Source organism: Dermacentor albipictus, unplaced genomic scaffold, assembly GCF_038994185.2.
Source record: "Dermacentor albipictus isolate Rhodes 1998 colony unplaced genomic scaffold, USDA_Dalb.pri_finalv2 scaffold_19, whole genome shotgun sequence".
Taxonomy (NCBI): domain Eukaryota; kingdom Metazoa; phylum Arthropoda; class Arachnida; order Ixodida; family Ixodidae; genus Dermacentor; species Dermacentor albipictus.
The window spans coordinates 7,096,822-7,111,448 of record NW_027225573.1 but is presented as its reverse complement, the minus strand read 5'-3'; the positions used below and the strand labels follow the sequence as shown (position 1 = coordinate 7,111,448).

At 51.5% G+C, this 14,627-nt stretch overlaps 1 pseudogene; it reads right to left on the bottom strand.

Annotated features, from left to right (window-relative positions):
- Nucleotides 1–222: 222 nt before the first annotated feature.
- Nucleotides 223–14,223, bottom strand: LOC135917076 (probable ATP-dependent RNA helicase DDX43; annotated as a pseudogene).
- Between the last annotated feature and the right edge of the window lie 404 nt (nt 14,224–14,627).

Genomic DNA, 14,627 nt, shown 5'->3' with positions numbered 1-14,627 from the left:
GAGAGGAGGAGGGCAATGTGCTCTAGGCTTCCTGCTCAGCGTAAGCAAAGCTGCATGCAGGGTTATCAACGGTTCAAATATTTGTCAATCTTTAATAACATTTTGCAAAACAAACCACAAATGAAAAAGTCTTTGCATGGCAGTGTGTAGTCACTGCCACATGAGGAAATCTTCAAGGTTTTTCAAATAACCTTGACAACAGCATATAAAACTGCTGTCCTCTCACCAGTGGTTGCGATGGCCACCACCCCAACTGCCAACGCCCCAGCCGCCACCTCGCCCTCCCCGAGAACCAATGCCTCGGCCACCGCGGTCTATGCCAAAGCTACGCTCTTCATCGGCATGGCGTTCCTCCCAAGCATCAATGCGCTCAGCCATTGAATAGAGCTCAGTGGGGACATCTTGGTTGGCTTCCTCCAAGATCTTGATGAGCTCGCGAGCCTGCCTGCAGTCGCCAGGAGTTATAAGCGTGGCGGCTGTGCCTGTACGCCCAGCTCGACCGGCGCGACCCACGTGATGGACATACTCTTCCACATTGCGAGGGAAGTCGTAGTTGAAGAAGTGTGTCACGTCTTCGATGTCAAACCCTCGTGCGGCAACGTCAGAGGCAATCAAGGTGCGCACCTTGCCCTCCTGTAGATCGTCGAGTGCTTGCTCGCCGTCGCACTGCTCTCTGGATCTGTGGATGGAATCGCAGTTGATGCCTGCCAGGACAAAGCCGCTTGCGAGGTGGTCCACGATGGCCTTCCTGTCGACGAAGACGATCACTTTGTATTTGGGCTGCATGGAGTAAAAGAAAGCCAGAAGTTGCTCCCTCTTCTCCTCTTCCTCGCCCAGCATGGCCCTCTGCGTCACTGTGTGCACTGCGGTGAGGTCCAAGGAGCCGATGAACACCTGGAATGGGTTTGTCATGTACTTCTGGGAAAGCTGACGCACACTCTCTGGCCAAGTGGCAGTTGTCATGACTGTCTGCCGGTCAGGCCTATGTCCAGCATCACCTTCCGGATCTGTATCTCAAAGCCCATGTCCAGCGCGCGGTCCGCTTCATCCAGGACCAAGAAAGTGACAAAGTTAAGGTCGATTACCCTGTTAATTAAGAGGTCGTTGAGGCGGCCGGGTGTCGCGATTGTTATCTCCACGGCAACGTTGACGGCCTGTACTGTACCCCTCGGTACTGGTATTTCTTTGCTTCCCGCTCAATCTGCTGCGCAACCTCGCGTGTCGGAGCTAGAATCAGGCACGACAGACCTTTCCTCTCCTCCCTCGGAACAGGCTGGCTACCGATGTGAATCATGGCTGCTAGCAGCAATGCCAGAGTCTTCCCTGTACCTGTCTGTGCGATTTCAATTAGGTCTTGACCTTGCAGTAGGATTGGTCAGGCCTGGCTCTGTATTGGAGAGGGCTTCGTAAACTTGTTTTTGTAGATATCGTCCAATATTTCTGGATAGTCTGAAAAAGCTTGCTCGAAAGTACTCATGGGGTTAGTTGCTACGTCTGGTGGCGGCTCGTGTTCTGGGCCCAAGTGCTTGACAACTATATTATGGTTGGCTGCCCTGAAGGACGCCACGTCCTCTGCAGACATCGACACAACTTGAGAATTTTCAACGTAAAAATTTTTAATTATCGGTGCGAGAGAGGCCCACCGCTTTTTCGTCTCTTCATCGCTCTTGGGAAGCAGTTTGGCCCAGTCAACCAAAGGCCGTGGTTCTTAGCTTTTGCTGGGGCATGCTGGCTTTTCTGGTGGATGGACGTTCGCGTCGATGAGCTCGCGAGCTTTGCGACGCGCCTCTTCACTACCCGAGAGCTCGATCTTGAGGTTGGTATAACGTAAAGCTATTCCATGCTGTTTCTATTCCAAAATAGCCGACACCGCTCGCTCATTGGTCGAATTTTTTGAGGCCGCGCCTTTTTTTCCTGCCTGTCAAGCGACGTCAGAAAGGCTGAAAAACTGTCACGTTAAAGTGATGTGACAGTTACGCACTCATTATGCTAAATTATGCCGAACAAACCTGCCAAACTCGTGGAATAACCGGTGAGCGCCCCGTTTCGTATTAGAATACAATGGTGGCCTTCTTGATTGCTTTGGCGGCGGCGGCGGCGGCTCGTCAGCCCGGGCGCGAGAGGAGGGAGCCCGAGGATGCGTTTACCATGCCAGACGATCTGTTTCGGTGGCACTTTCGCCTGAAGAAAGGAACTGTGCAGTGGCTGTGCGACGAAGTGGCGGAGGAACTCGGAGGCGTGAGAAAAACGCCGCTGTCAGTGGAGCGACAAGTGTTGTGCGCGTTACGATTCATCGCAACGGGCAGCTTTCAAACTTCGGTAGGGAGCGAGGAGAGGATCGGCGTGACCCAGCCTGTGGATGGATGGATGTTATGAGCGTCCCCTTTGGAACGGGGCGGTGGCTTGCGCCACCAAGCTCTTGCTACTATGCTGCCTAATATCCTACCTAGGTTAACCAATGAAAAAAAAAACACTATGAATTACCACGTCCAAATTTTCTGATACCCTATTGCGAACTGTGCTTTTGTACGTCTCCGTCCTTTGTCGTTTCCCTACTTTTCTTCCACCAATCCTCCAATCGCCTCTTACTGATGTCTATTGCGGACCTGTTTGCTTTACCACTGCTCCCGCTGAACCCAAGGGCTTCAAGGAGGCCAGTGGTGCCTAAATCGACCGCTGGATAGATGTCTTCACATTCTAATAAAATATGCTCCGTCGTTTCCCTAGCTTTACCGCAGCAAGCACATGCTTCTTCTTTCTTCTTATATCTCGCTTTATACGTGCGTGTTCTAAGGCATCCCGATCTCGCTTCGAAAAGTAATGAGCTTCCCTTTGAGTTATCATAAATGGTTTCTTTCCTAATTTCGTTTTTTCCCCTTAAGTAGTTACTCATGGCAGGTTTCTTTTCCATTGCCGCCACCCATGAGATTAATTCAGCCTCCCTGACTTTCCGCTTGACCTTCTTTGTTGCTGTGTTGCCCACCCCACAGGCCGCATACTTGCTGGTAAGCTTCCTAGTTCTTTTCCTCCACTGTGAATCAATGTTTTGCCTGTACAGATACCTGAACACTCTCCCAGCCCATTTACTTTCCTCCATATTCCTCAGCCGTTCTTCATACTCAATTTTACTTCGAGCTTCCCTCACTTCAAAACTAGTCCAGCCCATATCCCCTTGCACAGCTTCATTTGTAGTCTTCCCGTGAGCGCCCAATGCGAGGCGACCCACTGACCTTTGGTTCCCGTCGAGTCCTGATTGTACCCCTGATTTAAAGCAAACAACCGCATTTGCAAAAGTAAGTCCTGGAACCATTACCCCTTTCCACATACCTCGGAGGACCTCGTACCTATTGTATCCCCATAGCGCTCTGTGCTTCATTATGGCTGCATATCTCTTCCCCTTGACTGTTATGGTTTTTTCCTGTGTTTCCATATATCCGTTGCCTTCGTTTATCCATATACCAAGGTATTTATATTCTGTTACCCGAGGTATTTCTTGGCCCTGTATCTCCACTGTCTGTTCACTGTTTTCATTGAATACAATAACACCTGATTTTCTAACACTAAATTTCAAACCTAAATTGTTGCCTTCCTGTCCACAGATATTAACCAGACGTTGCAAATCACTTTGCTTGTTTGCGAGCAACACAATGTCGTCCGCATAAAATAAACCTGGGAGTTGCTGCTCTATTACTGTACCTGCCTGTTTGTATGAGAGATTAAACCCGATATTACTTCCTTCTAGCGCCCTCTCCATCCTCACCATGTACATCATAAACAGCAGCGGGGATAAAGGGCACCCCTGCCTCAGTCCCTTGTTGATATGAACTTTCTCCGCGCTCCTCATCCCTTCCCATTCAACGCAAACAGTATTTTCTAGGTAAATCTCTCTCAAAAGCTGTATACAATCGTTACCTAAGCCTTCCCCTTCCAGAATATCCCACAAAATGCTGCGGTCTACGTTGTCGTATGCTCCTGTAATGTCCAAAAAGGCCACGTACAACGGTCTGCTTTCTGCTTTTGATATTTCAATACACTGAGTAAGAACAAACAAGTTATCATCCAAACGCCTACCTATTCTAAAGCCATTCTGAAGCTCTCCCAAAATGTCATTATTTTCTGCCCATGCTTGAAGCTTTAATTTGATTGCCTGCACTGCTAGCCTGTATATTACCGATGTAATGGTCAACGGTCTATACGAGTGAATTCTGTCTTTCTCCCCCTTACCTTTATAAATTAAATTCATTCTACTTTGTCGCCAACTGTCTGGTATTCGTCTATCTTTTAAAGTTTTTTCAACTGCTTTCACGAGAGCTTCCTTACTTTTTGGTCCCAGTTCATTTATCAGCCTAACGGGAACCTCGTCTAGCCCTGTGGCTGTGCGCTTAGGAATTTTCTCTTCCGCTTTCTTCCAGTTTAAATTTGTAAGCACTAGCTCCTTTCCCCCTTAGGTCTCTTTCATGCTCTTTTTTTCTTCAAATACAACCTCGTCCTTGCCTTGGAAAGATTCGGCTGTTACTTTTTGGATGTAATTTATTGCTGCTTCTCCTTCCAGTCTGTTTTCATCTTCGTCTAGGATATGTTGTTGTATTGTTGTTGATTTCCTGCCTAATAATTTTATCTGATTCCAAAATATTCTAGGTGCGGCCTTCTTTTTCTCACGTATTTCTGACAACCAACTTTCACTTTCACCTTTTAATTTTGCTTGCACCAGTATTTGAACCATAGACTTTTTCTCCCGGTATATTTCCCATTTACTGGTTACTTCATCCTGTGGCAACTGCGCCTTCTTTGCCTGCCTGTGCTCTCGAGATGCTTTCTGTCGTTCGGCGATCGCTTCTCGTATCTCCTTGTTCCACCAGCTTTTCGGTTTCTTTTTTCCTTTCCAATGAACGTGTTGTTTCTCTTTCCGTATTTCTGTCGTTACTACACTTAGAAGCTCACCATATTCCCACCCCTTACTTGGCGACTTGCCAATTTCTTCCTCCACTCTAGTGACTATATTTGTTATTTGTTCAGCGTTCAAATTTGGGCTGGCCATTTTGCTTTCGTTGCTCTCTTTCCCATCTACATATCCCATTTTCAAAATGATGCGTTTATGGTCACTCCCTATTGTTTGAACCGCACCGATGGCACCGGCTGTTGGAATCTCAGCGCGGCCACCAGCTGTTGGAACCTCAGTGCTGACGCCCGTTATTGCAACTGGGTCCCAAGCCCCAAGGGTAGCGTTGGCCTGGCGGCCTGGGGCACACTGGAAGCATCCGAAGGTCCCAGCAAAGCATGAGGCGACTGCTAACAGAACAACTTGTTTATTCTAGCATCGCAAAGAGCGGGCGGTCAGGTCGACCGAAGTAGAGAGACGGGAGAGCACGTTACTCAAGAGCAGAAATCGGAGCCTCTCTCCTGGCGTCCGGGGGCAGCTGCTCTTATACTCTTGGCGTCGCGGGCAAGAAGGAAGGTCACGGGACGACACCACGTGACAGCGGCGACGGACGGACTGATAGACACGTTGGGACAAGGAGGTGACGCATCAGCCGGGCCGGCGCCGGACAGACCTCCTCGCTTCACACTGGGGGAGCTCCTCTCCCCGGCTGCCGCGCTTTGACAAGCGTGGGCACACACACACACACGCACACACAAAGACACGTGGCACTGAACATGCCGGGACGCGCTCGGCGGGGCGCGCTCGCGGCCGCTCCGAACGGGCCAAAATGTCCGCCGCTTGGAAGGAAGCTCCGGCGTACGTTGCATCCGCGCTGGCTTTACCGCGCGTCGTAGGCGAAACGTAACAGACCGCCCCGCCGGGGGAGGGAGATCCCGATGGTCAGGGGACTGCATCCGCTGTCCGGAGGGATGTCGCTCGATGATGCTCATAACCGAAGTCGGTCGTCCCTCGGCGTTTCTTGAGCGCAGCGCACCGAGAAGGCCTCGTTCTCACGTTCAGGTTCACAGAGGACACTGCAAAGTGACTTCGGGAGAGTTCTCATTTTTCTCTCGTTCCCAGCAAGCGTTAGAACTACGCCGAAACTCAGCCGCTCAGTCAGCAAGCACGGCACAATCCTCACTAAGCCATGCCAGGCTCTTTCCCCTTTAATACTACTGCCTAGTTCCTTACAGTAGTCTAGCAGCACTCAGAACGCGTCCACAAATTGGAAAATTGCACTAGAAAGCACATCATCACTTTGAAACACTACACAAAAGCAATATGTTAAAAATCCTGCCTCAGGAAGAAAAACATCAATAACAAACAATTTTGAGGCTGATTCCCACGTTAGGGGCTTCGACTTAAGCCATCGGCGTTACCGTTGAGACTCCCCTTTTTGTAACGCACCTCAAAGGAATGTTATTGCAAAGCGAGGCTCCAGTGCAGGAGGCGGCCATTTGTGGAAGAGATAGTCTGCAGCCATTGGAGAGGGCAGTGATCCGTTTCGAAGCATGCGAAGTGGAGATCGCAGCGAGCGACCGTACACTAGCTCAGCTGGCGAAAACCCCGTAGCCACATGCGGCGCGGTCCTCAAAGCAAACATCACCCCAGGCAGAAACAGCTCCCAGTCAGTTTGTTGTTCAAACCACAATGCTCTCCACACGCGCTTCATGACGGAGGGGAGCTTCTCAAGGGAATTCGACTGTGGGTGGTACACTGAGCTGTGTAGCAGCTTTACCCCGCACCTTTCGAGAAAGGCCGTCGTCAAAGCGCTAGTAAACACTGTGCCCTGATCTGATTGGATTTCCGCAGGAAAACCAACTCGCGCAAATATGGACAGTAGTGCATTGACTATCTCAACTGAGCTGAGTTCTTTAAGCGGCACTGCTTCAGGGAACTTTGTCGCTGGCTAGATCACAGTCAAAATGTGTCTGTACCCCGTGGCTGTTACCGGCAGAGGTCCCACTGTATCAATAACGAGCCGTCTAAAAGGCTCCGTAATGATAGGTACCAACTTCAACGGCGCCCTCGATTTGTCCCCTGGTTTGCCCACCCGCTGACAGGTGTCGCATGTCTTCAAAAAGTGGTCTGCGTCCCGAAAACACCCTGGCCAATAGTACTCTTGCAAGAGACGGTCCTTAGTTTTCTTAACTCCTAGGTGTCCGGACCACGAACCCCCATGCGACAAGCGCAACAGATCCTGACGATAGCACTGAGGCACGATCAGCTGATCGAACTCCACTCCCCTGCGGTCTAGATACTTCCGGTACAGAACCCCACCTCTTTCCACAAAGCGAGCATTTTTCTTGGCGACTCCTTCCTTGACAATGCAGCGTATGTTTTCTAGGCTGCCGTCCTTCTTTTGCTCGGCTATCAAAGCCGACCGGCTGACTTTTAGCAACCTATTAAGTCCGTCTGACGTAGGCGCGACGAGCAAATCTGCAGATAGCTCTTCTAACTTTCCCGCATCGGGCATTTCCTCTCCAGTATCTGGTGCCTTTAACGCTACAGACTCAGTTTTATTCAGCTCGGGCGTGCTCTGAATATCAGCTTGCTGCGCCTCTGACCCTTTTTCATCGTTCGACAACGTCGGCCCCGCAACTACCGCCTTTGCAGCGAGCTCCCGAACCTTCGATCTGGTTAAGGCCTGAACGCTAGCCTCACCAAACAAAAGCCCCTTCTCGCGCAGGAGGTGATCGGACCTGTTCGAAAATAGGTACGGGTACTGGGGGGGCAGCATAGATGACACTGCCGCCTCCGTCTCAAGTGCTCCGAAAGGACCTTCAATGAGCACTTTTGCTACGGGCAGACACACGCTATGAGCTTCCACGGCTTGCTTGATCCATGCGCACTCGCCCGTGAACATATCGGGTTCTACGTAAGAAGGGTGAACTACATCCATCGTAGCTGCGGAATCGCGAAGCACTCGGCACTCCTTCCCGTTCACGAGGAGGTCTCGCATGTAAGGCTCGAGAAGCTTCATGTTCTCGTCAGTGCTGCATAATGACAAAAACACTACTTTTGCTTTTGTTTCCGGACACTGCGCCGAAAAGTGACCCGGCTTCTGGCACGTATAACAAACGCGCGCTTGCCTCGTCTCGAACCGCTTTCTGCGTTCGGCTTCGGCTGCCGCCGTCTCCTTACGTTCGGTCGGACTGCTTTCACTCGCATCCGCAGTACGTGTGTCCCCCTTTGCTCTCATGGGCGTGAACTTCGGCCTCTCGAACTTAGAGCCAAATTCACCCTTTTGACCGTCCTTAGCTCCGCGAGCCCGACGCGTCACAAACTCTTCGGCTAGCTCAGCAGCTCTAGCCACCGTACTAACGTCTGGCCTATCCAAGACCCAGTACCGCACGTTCTCAGGTAACCGACTATAAAACTGTTCTAGCCCGAAACACTGCAGAACTTTCTCGTGGTCACCAAACGCTTTCTCTTCTTTGAGCCACTCCTGCATGTTTGACATTAGCCTGTAGGCAAACTCTGTATATGACTCACTTTTGCCCTTCTCATTTTCTCGAAACTTCCGACGGAACGCCTCCGCTGACAGCCTGTACTTTTTTAGCAGACTCGATTTCACTTTGTCGAAATCCTCTGCCTCCTCTCTCTCCAAGCGAGCGACTACGTCGGCTGCCTCGCCGGGTAACAAAGTGAGCAAGCGCTGTGGCCACGTTTCCCGAGAGAACCCCTGCTTCTCGCACGTTCGCTCAAAGTTAACCAGGAACAAACCAATGTCCTCTCCAAGCTTAAACGGCCGCATCAGGTCAGTCATTTTAAACAATACTCGTTCTCCTGCACCGTGTGCCTGACTTCCATTACGAGCGCGTTCCATCTCCACCTCGAGACGCTTCATTTCCAAAGCGTGATCGCGCTCTTCTTTTTCTTTCTCTTTTCGTTCTTTTCGTTCAAGCTCCTGTCTTTTTGCCGTCTCCCTCTCCTCAATGGTCTCAAGGCATTCCGACAGCTCGTCATCCTCAGCTCCCAACTCAAGAATAACCCTTAGCAGTTCTGGTTTTCTGAGTTTCTCTGAGACATCCAGACCCAACTCTCTTGCAAGCTCCAACAATTTCGGTTTGCGCAACGACTTCAAATCCATGGCTGCTCTGAATGCTGCTTTCTCTACTGCCTACTATTGTCTTGCCGCAAACTAACCCGGCAGCAACGACAACCACAATTACCAGCTCTGTTTCTGACACTAACAAAAGCCTGGCAAAACTCAGAAGAAGAAAGTCCCGCACTCACCAAACCTCGCAGCCAAGAATTCAGCGCAGTCGTTCCGCTGCAGGCAACCAGTCATCACACAGGGCTCGTTGCACTGCTCCCGGATGGTCGTTGTGCTGCTCAGCATACAGTCAACCGCATATCTTCACTGCTGGCCTCCATTGTCGCGATCTCACCGCTGGCAACCAGATGTTTGAACCGCACCGATGGCACCGGCTGTTGGAATCTCAGCGCGGCCACCAGCTGTTGGAACCTCAGTGCTGACGCCCGTTATTGCAACTGGGTCGCAAGCCCCAAGGGTAGCGTTGGCCTGGCGGCCTGGGGCACACTGGAAGCATCCGAAGGTCCCAGCAAAGCATGAGGCGACTGCTAACAGAACAACTTGTTTATTCTAGCATCGCAAAGAGCGGGCGGTCAGGTCGACCGAAGTAGAGAGACGGGAGAGCACGTTACTCAAGAGCAGAAATCGGAGCCTCTCTCCTGGCGTCCGGGGGCAGCTGCTCTTATACTCTCGGAGTTGAGAGCAAGAGGGAAGGTCATGGGACGACACCACGTGACAGCGGCGACGGACGGACTGATAGACACGTTGGGACAAGGAGGTGACGCATCAGCCGGGCCGGCGCCGGACAGACCTCCTCGCTTCACACTGGGGGAGCTCCTCTCCCCGGCTGCCGCGCTTTGACAAGCGTGGGCACACACACACACACGCACACACAAAGACACGTGGCACTGAACATGCCGGGACGCGCTCGGCGGGGCGCGCTCGCGGCCGCTCCGAACGGGCCAAAATGTCCGCCGCTTGGAACGAAGCTCCGGCGTACGTTGCATCCGCGCTGGCTTTACCGCGCGTCGTAGGCGAAACGTAACACTATGCTGCTAAACCCTTCCTCATCGATGACCATTTCTCTCAACTTATCATGAATTCCTTCTGTCATCAGACAGTAATCAATGGTCGATTGCCGGTTTCCCACTTCCCACGTGATCTGTCCTTCACACTTAGGCCCTGTATTCACGATCACGAGGTTATGTTGCTCGCAAAGGTCTAGCATTGACTTCCCGTTATTGTCGGTATAGCCATCTAAATCCTGTATGTGGGCATTCATGTCACCTAATACCATTCCCGAACCCCTAATATCAGCGCTTATGCATTCCACTAACTCTTTATTCTTCTCTGTGCAATTTATTCCGGTCCACAAATACGTAACTCCAAGCCAAGTTTCTTTCCCACTCATTGTACCTGATAACCAAAGATGCTCTTGACATTGTGAATTTACTCTTTTCCATTTGGCTCCCTGATGGATGAGCATTCCGACTCCCCCTCCCTTTCTTTCCGACTTAGTTCTGTTGCACCCTTCCCATACATAATTCTAAATAACTGGCGGCTCTTCTGAGTCTCTAAGGTGCGTTTCTGTAACCGCATACACCCCTATTTGTTCTCTACGTAACTGCTCCTCAATCTCTGCCCACTTTTCCTTTCTTCTGCCGCCCTGCATGTTTATGTAGCCTATTGCATGGCGAGCTCTTGTTCTTGCTTTCCTCCTTTTTCTCTTATCGACGGCGATGCTCTTCTGCTGTTCCCCTAGGGGACCTTCTTTATTATTACCTACTCTGACCTCCTGAGCGCCCGCGGGCCCCCTAAAAAAGCAACAGCGCGACCCCCAAGTCGCCAGCCCACTTCTCGTGCTATCCTGTAATTGAAGTGGATCCCATCTCGTTTAAAACCACCACAACTTCTCACTTCCCTGTTTACTTCGACAACCTCGAAGCCTTTCTCTCGGCTCATTTTCCATATTGCCTCATTGGCAGCCATTACGGCTCTTTGTACGTGACTGTCACGCACAGGCACCTCCGGCACCGTGCACACCACGATCTGCACCTGAGGGGATAGCTCGCGCAAGTCGTCCACCCCCTTCGCCAAGCGCTGGGCTAGTCCTGGCCCTTTCCTGTTCAGGACGTCATTTAGCCCACCTGCTACTACGACAAGGTTGCGCACGTGGGCATTTTCCGTGAGCTTTTCTTCTGCTCGCTCCATGACAGAACCCAGTGTCTGCCCTGGAAATGTCCCTACCGCCACTCTTCTGTCACCTAGCACCATTCCCGAAACCCCTAATATCAGCGCTTATGCATTCCACTAACTCTTTATTCTTCTCTGTGCAATTTATTCCGGTCCACAAATACGTAACTCCAAGCCAAGTTTCTTTCCCACTCATTGTACCTGATAACCAAAGATGCTCTTGACATTGTGAATTTACTCTTTTCCATTTGGCTCCCTGATGGATGAGCATTCCGACTCCCCCTCCCTTTCTTTCCGACTTAGTTCTGTTGCACCCTTCCCATACATAATTCTAAATAACTGGCGGCTCTTCTGAGTCTCTAAGGTGCGTTTCTGTAACCGCATACACCCCTATTTGTTCTCTACGTAACTGCTCCTCAATCTCTGCCCACTTTTCCTTTCTTCTGCCGCCCTGCATGTTTATGTAGCCTATTGCATGGCGAGCTCTTGTTCTTGCTTTCCTCCTTTTTCTCTTATCGACGGCGATGCTCTTCTGCTGTTCCCCTAGGGGACCTTCTTTATTATTACCTACTCTGACCTCCTGAGCGCCCGCGGGCCCCCTAAAAAAGCAACAGCGCGACCCCCAAGTCGCCAGCCCACTTCTCGTGCTATCCTGTAATTGAAGTGGATCCCATCTCGTTTAAAACCACCACAACTTCTCACTTCCCTGTTTACTTCGACAACCTCGAAGCCTTTCTCTCGGCTCATTTTCCATATTGCCTCATTGGCAGCCATTACGGCTCTTTGTACGTGACTGTCACGCACAGGCACCTCCGGCACCGTGCACACCACGATCTGCACCTGAGGGGATAGCTCGCGCAAGTCGTCCACCCCCTTCGCCAAGCGCTGGGCTAGTCCTGGCCCTTTCCTGTTCAGGACGTCATTTAGCCCACCTGCTACTACGACAAGGTTGCGCACGTGGGCATTTTCCGTGAGCTTTTCTTCTGCTCGCTCCATGACAGAACCCAGTGTCTGCCCTGGAAATGTCCCTACCGCCACTCTTCTGTCGCCTTTCACCCTCTCCACAATTGCTTTTGAGCACCCAGCCATGTTTGAGTCGCCAGCGATAATCACCCTTTCACTCTCTCCTACCTGTCCCTGCTTCCCGGCTTCCTGTGGCTGCAGCGTCGCCTCACTCGGGGCGTGTTGCGCTGCTTCGCTATTGGCCTCGAGCTCCAACACTGGAAAAGCTGGCGCCACTGTCGGCGTGACGTGCTAGGAGGGATCACGTGGACATGGCGGCCGCGTCGGCTGCTTCGGGCGCGCCGAAGCGAGCTGAAAGCGAGTTTAAATTCCCTCGTACGCTGCGGTCCTCATTCAGTGGCGAAATTTTCCCGCTTCGAGTGTCTCCTTCACAACGCTTCAAAGCACTACAATAGGTAGTGGCTGCCTTTGAAGGCGCGCAACATGGTCGGCTACTGCTCGGTGCCGCAGGGCCGGACGCACGTAACGGAGGCCGGTGTCAGCCGCAGGACAAGAAGCTGCGTGAAGCTTGGCTCGCTAATCATAAAACCGGCAAACAATCATCGGCTACAACTCGGGTATGCAGCAAGCACAGACGCGAGGAAGATTTCTGCTACGGCGCCCGGTCTGCGATGTTCTGAAAACGCGCACTGAGACGCTCGCCCGAGTCCGCTGCCCGACTAATGTCATGACGGTTTGGTGTATGAACTTGTCGATGCTATAGATACTGGCAAGTTCAGTGGAGTGGAAAGGCAGCGGTTGGAAGCACATTTAAAAAAAGCCTGGCATATGGTCATGTTTGTGTTATGAATTAATGCACTGGATTACAAAAAAAGGAGCAGCGGGAAATTGCACGCTGAGAACACCGATAAACATACAGTGCGATGCAACTCGAGGAATAATATTGAAAGGTCAAAGAATTTAGAAGAAAGAAAGATTGAATCGTCGCGACGGCACATTACAGTCCCCGTATAGGCGTCGAAGTCTCTACAATGAAATTATTTTTGAACAGCTCTGATAGCGCCCAGGCAACAATGGTTGCTTTTATACTATCAAATGCTCATATTCTAAGGCCTAAAGCTCATGGCACGGTGAGAAAACGCGCGTGCGGAGAAATCGAAACAGTGCGCGGACAAGCATGCAGACGCGCAGTCGGTCGCTGCGAATCTGCGCGATCGCTGCATTGAGGCTTCGTTCTATTACGCTCCATTTAGGTATACAAACACTATAAGAGCATATTTCACATTGTTTGCTCTCGGCGTTTACCCACCTTTCACGCAAGAAGCCGGTTCGGGAGACTCCATCGCGGCAACCGCGCGCAGTGGCGTTCACTGTACGTATTCGGTAAAGAGATAGCGTCTGTAAACGATTGTGTGCTTTCAGTTTGCCCAAGATTATTATTTAGACACTAAGAAACTTCTCTCGTTTCGAAAGTACTTACAAAAATGTCCGGGAGAGCTCGCGCGTGGTGTTTTCAGTGACCGCTGACAGCAAATCCTATGAGGAGCGTGCCACGTGATCCCTCATACTACGCCAGCGAGGCGCTTCCGATAGATGGCGACTCCGTAACTCCTCGCCGCCAATAGCTACGCCGACTCACCGGCGGCGAGCTGGCGACCGCTTGCTTTGGCTCCCTGCCTCCCACTTCGCCCTCGCTTTGGCGTCCTGACCCGACATTATCCGCTGCCCGAGTCTCAAGAGCGTCGAGCCGCCTTTGCAGTTCGGCGCTCCTTTCTTTCGCCTCCCCAAGCTCGGCCACAGTCCTCACCAACTGCGCGGCCTGGGCCGCCTCCACCTTGACGAAATTTTCAACCTTCGCCTGCAGTGCTAACCGCTTCTCCTGCTCCTCCCTCAGGTTTGCCTTAAGCTCTTCAAACTTAGCCGCCCAATTCCCTTCCAGTTTTTGGACGGCTTCCTTGACGCTCTCGCACGACCTGCACGTGAAGCTAGACCCCACTGCTTCTGCTAAATCCTGGAATTCAGTCTCGTCGAGGAAGCACCAGCGCAGGCACTCGTCGCACTGCACTTGCTCCCCGTCCCCCGCGGCCTTCACGTTTTTCGATTTCATCGCTTGCTCGGGTCCCTAGGCCCAACGAGCACGTTCGCCGAATCACTCACGCAAACCCGACCTCGACCGCTATCCCAAACAAAAACAAAGAATTATCACTCCCTACTCCATGTAAAAATCCGAAGAGCTAGCTGAAAGAACTACCCCCTAGGCCTAACGGGGGAGCCGCCAGACCTAGACAAAGCCGGTACGTTTCCTACTCCTACCAAAAATTCAAAATTTGCGCCCCTACTCCATGCAAAAGAAAACACTTCAAAACACTAGCTAATAAAGATAAAAGAGCACTTAGCTACGAGCGAAGTCGCTGAAGCCTCGTCCACAGGAGCGTCCGCGAGCCACGACCAACCACCCGGATTCATAATGCATAATGTCAGCAAGTGTATGCGACGCGTGGCGGAGGCAAT